The sequence below is a fragment of the Leiobunum rupestre genome, chromosome 8 (genome assembly GCF_980474605.1).
Source record: "Leiobunum rupestre chromosome 8, qqLeiRupe1.1.hap1, whole genome shotgun sequence".
Taxonomy (NCBI): domain Eukaryota; kingdom Metazoa; phylum Arthropoda; class Arachnida; order Opiliones; family Sclerosomatidae; genus Leiobunum; species Leiobunum rupestre.
Genome location: NC_143391.1, coordinates 58,908,711 through 58,914,947, shown reverse-complemented (window position 1 = coordinate 58,914,947; position 6,237 = coordinate 58,908,711).

Here is a 6,237-nt window from a genome sequence, read left to right as displayed (position 1 = left end):
CCTTGAATGCAGTCAGTTACGTAAGAAGCATTAGCTTCCGGTAGCTTCGTAGTGTAAGTTCCTTCTGCTTTTTAATCACAAAGTGTTAGGGCCGTGCTTAGGGGTTGGAAAATTGGACGAAAGCCACGGGCCGCTAAAAATGTATATGTATTAAAGAATGTTCTTAGGGCCTTCACTTAAACACCATTTAATGAAAAATATTTTATATACCGTCGTCTTCTATGTATAAAAACCTAAGCCGGCTAATCCAGCAGATGTAATTTTACTCATCTTTAGTTTTACTTCTCTATCATCAATTTACTTTTAGTGTGTTCTACCAGGGCCACCAGAGGTCTTAAGGTTCCTATAAAAACCTTTATTTTCGAAAATGTCCTATACACTCTTTTAATAAACGTTTACTGGGCGTCGCCATTATCGTACAGACAACCAACGAGCAAGCCCTCTACCGCTGAAATTTCATCCCCCCAAAACCGGTTTTTTCATCACCCTCCCCGTAGACTGTAAGGTAATGGCGGTCGATTGGGAAGGCGCGTTTAAGAGTATAAACCTTTATTTTTAGTGCAATCACCAAAAGGGTATACTTTTGTTATTGTTAACATGGTTAGCTAGTAGTATAATGTTTTGTGATATAATGGTTACTTTTTTTAACTGAAAATCAGATTTATTTCACTAAATATAAATTTTATTTTTAAATGTAAATGAAATAGCATATATAGTCCTATAACATCCTTGAATTTAAAAAATGTTTATAAATATAATTTTTTTTCTGTGTCTTGTAAACTGAAAATTTAATATTAATAGGGCCTCTAAAATCATTTTCGCTCAGGACGGCTGAAGACTTAAACTCTGTGATCGGTTAACTGTTATATATGAATACTAGATTTAATGCCCGGCTTCGCCCGGGGTCTTAGTTTTAATTAATTAGATCTGTAGGTAAGAAAGGTAAACGCTGTAGCAAACTCGTCATGGCACGTAGCAAACTCGTCACACACGCAACAACTGCAAAGCCAAAGGCTGGTTTATATTCTGTTCTTCTGCATATAACCCAGCCTTTGGCTTTGCAGTTGTTATTCATAATTCATAGTAATAAATAAATTAATAAACACGCGTAGCAAAAACGTAGCACACGCAACACGCGTAGCAAAATGAACTACTTAAAAATCGCAACTAAACCTCCCCTTCTACGAAGTCCCTTTCTTTCACACTAACTCCTCTTCTACGAATTTCGCACTAACCCGTTAAAAAAGTTAAAAGGTCGGGACGGGCGCAAGGAACTCAAGAGAGGAGGTAAGGGAAGCAAAGAGGCGAAAGTCCAAAGTCGAGTGAAACAAAAATAATATTGAATATGATTAATAACCATGTCGGGTATTTGGAATTATTGGAAATCAGGCCCTGAACATTGAGTTAAAATTTCAAAGCTCTAGAGCTAACCGTTCTCGAGTTTTTAGGAACATGACATACAAATAAATAAATAAAAGGACAAACTTTAAGACGTATAGTTATAGATGACATACAAATAAACAAATACATAAAAGGATAAACTTTAAGACTTATAGTTATAGATACAGTCGTCGATTTTGAACACAATTGTTATTTTTAACAAAAAATTGAACCGTGAAAATCGAGGGCACTACATAAATAATTTTATTCGATCATCTCAGCAGTCACGCTTTAAATTAAGACATATTTGAACCAAAGTATAAGGGACTACATAGCGGAGATTGTTTCCTCTTGTAAATATTTAAGCCCATCAATATCACCCTTACCATCTTCTTAAAGTTCAATCACTTAACGAACAAGGCCTATACGGGCCTTTTGTCAATGGCTTGTGGATAGAGTTGCTGTAGATCCTGTGCCGGAATAATAAATCTACATAACAGTCAACAGTGAATCCCAATAAACCCCCACGCGACTACTGTTAGATCAAAGCAAGAGCAATTTAGCGTAAATGTCTGATGTGGCATTGTGGGTGACCATTTAGTTGGACTTCTCTTTCTTCCACCTCAGTTAAATGGTGAGGCGGATTGAGTTATGGGATCACGTGCCATTAGCAACGCGGGCGCAAATGTGGTTTTTGCACGATGGAGCTCCACTACATTTCAGCAGGCAAGTAAGGGACCACCTTGGTAGGACATTTCTTTTGCGGTGTATTAGTCGAGGGGGCTCAGTTCCTTGGCCGGCTCGCTCCCCGGATTTATATTATCCCGATTTTTTTGGGGGACCACTCAAGGACCTCGTGTACAAAACTGAAGTCCACGACATTGATGACCTTCGCCAAAGAATAATTTACGCTTGTGACACTATTCTTCACAAACCCAGATTCTTCGAACGGGTTCAAAAGTCTTTCGTACAACGGGCTCATGCCTGTTTCAGAGCCCAAGGCGGTCATTTTGAACAGTTTCTTTAATTTAATTACTTTTCATACTTGTATCTTAAATGTCAAATTATTAAAAAGGTCCAATTACAATTAACAACTTTATTTGTAACTGCGTTGACATTTTCAAAGACCTTAATCATTAATAAATGTGCACGTAGCCTACTTCTTATAAAATAATTCCCTTTTGATACTAATTTATCTAATTGCATACAAACAAATGGGTAATAACTGAAAACAATTGGGATCAAGGTAAAATACAGGACTTCACTTTTATGATTGCTTTTGTGTTTTGACGGCCGAATTTTGATAGCCCATAACTTTGAAACGAAACGCTTTTGGACCTATTTCCATAAGACATTTTCAATTCAGTAGGACCCAAAGAATACGCCCTCTAATTTGTGATATAGTCTTCCGTAACACCTTGTATACAGGGTGTTTTTTTTGCTCGAAAAGGTGATTTATTTCAAAAACTATGTTTTCTAGAAAGATGAAATTTGTACTGTACATTATACGTGCCGGGGGACAATTTCTACCGAAATTGCATCTAAATTGAAAAATATTTTCACGTTTTCTGAAAATTTAAATATTAACCGCTAGTTGCTATAAGAAAATTGTCAATGAGAAAATTGTCAATGAGAAAATTGTAGAGCGTCACCGAAAACGTACAAATAGCGTTGGCGCGAAAAAATAGACGTCTTTTTCACTGAATAAATACGACTTGAAAAAGTGACAAGTTGGGCAAGCTAAAATTACTTTTTTTGAATTCCATTGGGAGAGTAGTGTAACTTTATGAAAGTCAGAAATTTGTTAATCTGGTGTTTAATGCAATAAACACCGCTGAAAAATCGAGGAGACAATGGCGAAGAAGGTATTACACGATTTAATTTCGTACGATGAAAAATGCGATTTTTTTTAAAAAAACAAAGAGACATTTTATTAATCTACTTGCAAACAAAATTTATAAGTACGTTTCGAAAATACCACATTGGGCTGCGATGCAGGCTTGGGCGCGAACAATCATATTGTCGAAGGCGGCTTGAATCATTTCCGGGGTTACTTCCCAGCAAGCGCTTACAATTCGTTGACGCAGCTCTTCGAGGGTCTCAACCGGAGTGGCGTACACTTTGTCCTTGACGAAGCCCCAAAGAAAGAAATCCAACGGGGTCAGATCGGGTGACCTTGCTGGCCAGTGAACGGGGCCGTTTCTCCCTATCCATCGTTGTGGAAATTCGTTGTTTAGGTAATCGCTCACGGCTCTGTGGTAATGAGGCGTGGCACTGTCTTGCTGAAACCACAGTCTTGCTCGTTGCGCCAACGGCAGTCCGTCAAGTTGTTGTTCTAGCTCATTTCTCAAGAATTCTTAATAACTCTGGCCATTTAGATTTTGCGTCTATTATTTTGGCGCCAACGCTATTTGTACGTTTTCGGTGACGCTCTACAATTTTCTCATTGACAATTTTCTTATAGCACCTAGCGGTTAAATTTGATTTAGATGCAATTTTGGTAGAAAGTGTCCCCCGGCACGTATAATATACAGTACCAATTGCAACTTTCCAGAAAACATAGTTTTTGAACAAAATCACTTTTTCGAGCAAAAAGAAACCCCATGTATAGTCTGGATTGAATGTAAGTGAAACATAACCTTGGGTGTAAAAAAATACATTTGTGCCGGTCGGGAATCGAACTCGGTTCTATTGCAAATATTCTCGAAAAATTTCACGTTAAACCAAATCAAGTAGACAAAGCATGTACTTAAAGAGCCCGAGAGAATTTGCCACTTGTTGAACTCGCATTTGTACGAGGCGAGGTACTATTTTGTTTTTCCAACTTGTTTCAGCATGTCCTGGTCCTGCCATGATATTACTTTTTAGATACTAATAAATAAATATTAATTTTAGGGCGTAATAGACAACCTCTTCGAGCAATCGAATAACGGACCAATTAAAGCGATAGATTCGTTGCAAATAATAATGATAAAAATAATCAGCTAGGCCCAAGTCATCTTGCGACTTATATTACCTTTCTGGGGCGAGAACTTTCTAACTCAACGCCGAAGGAGAAGTTACGAGTTTTCACCCAGTTGGGATCGAACCCGGTTCCTCGTGCTGCGAGGCGAAAGCGCTAACCACTCCGCCACCCCACCTCAGATCAAGATCTTTAAAAAATAGACTTAATTTGATAAATGTGGATTGCTATATTTTACAATATAGACTGAACAAACATAGCGGCTATTTTCCAAAATGTCGGACGATCTATCCGGGATGCGGTCAAGTGACCAAATGCTAAGAGCTATCGGAATACCGTCGGGCGTCGGTACTATTGCTGTCGATAACTCAGCTTTTAAGTCCCTACCGTCCTTTCGCCATCAATCTAAGATTATGTGGAAAGTATATTTGTCAAGTTTCGGGTCACTATTTCAATATAAAAAACTGGGTATAAGAAGAAACTGTCCCTGCTAGTGGTGTGTCCGAGCTTGAGGTCCTCTAAGCAGACAGCGCCTGATTATTTGTACGGACGATTTGCAATACCGTCGTATACATTTTCTTAGGTTCCTTTATCTCTTCTGATTTAACCCAAACATAATCAAAGCAAAATTCAGTACTATTCTCACTTCGCGACCAAAGCTATCGCTATACGTCATCTTGCAGACATTATTAGCGTTTGTAGAGGGTTATTACGGATGAAATAGAAGCTCTAAAAGCTAAATATTTGTATTTTGTTTTAATATTACGCCAGATTTAGGTATTTTTCCAAGGGACCTAAAAGTACTCAAATGTACTAATGTATTTTTCTCTTATTTGATACTACCACACGCTAGCACTGCCTCGAAAGAGTTTGAAATTAAATTTTAAAACTAGATTACCTTCGCATATGAAACCAATCGCATTAAATAGTGATATGCCATAAATGTTTAAAATAAGTTTTATTCTTTTACACATTTTTATACATTTGAGAAATCATACGTTCCAAGCGATCTACGGCCCTATAAACGTCGTTTACTTGCACAAAACACAACCTCAGCAAAACAACACTTGGCAAGTAGCAGGGAACGTTGATGGCCGTAACTATAGTTAAAACGCGTTTTTAATTTCAATTTTCAAAATTAGTCCCTTCAGCTAATGTCTGTTTCGTACAGTTAATTTCACATTTTGATTCCATAATTTTTCGGTATTTTTCCAAAGTAAGATGCTTCTTTGGAAGAGTTTCAATGATTAATAGGCCTTGGTCGGAAGCCAAAATTTGCTGGCGAAAGAGATATTTCGACGTCCTTACCTGGAAGTTACACACAGCGCCAAGTGCGTTTGTGGCTTACGCGTGTACTACGTAATCAGGTCGATAATTTATATGGTGTTATCGAAGTTTATAAGGCCTTTAAGAAATAACTTGTTTTGTAAATCGACGTCGCTGAGCAGACAGTTGTTAATAACATTATTATCAATTGACTGTATATAATTTTTAAGGCATCACTTCAAAATTTTTATACTAGGAAACCTTTGACGTTGAACTGAAGGTTGAGATTGCCACCGGGCAATAATTGATCCGCTCTCGAAATCAGTACCGTACGCTTTACCATGGCTTCGGTATAAAATCTCGTACCACTCGATAATTTCAATTCCTTGTGGTTTTGTTGCAGTTCAGGATTACCGTCAGCGCCGATCACGAAGCATTCGCTGGAAGCGAAAAGGTACGAAGTGCCTCTTGGCAAAGACTTCAGGGTTAACATCACGTCCAGTTCGTTGACGTTCTTTCGCGTCTTAACCTCGGTTCTAAAGTACCATTTCATACCGCTGTCGTCGTTCAACGGAAACAATTGACTGTCGATACTGTAGCCGTCGTTCTTTTCCGAGAATCGAAATTCC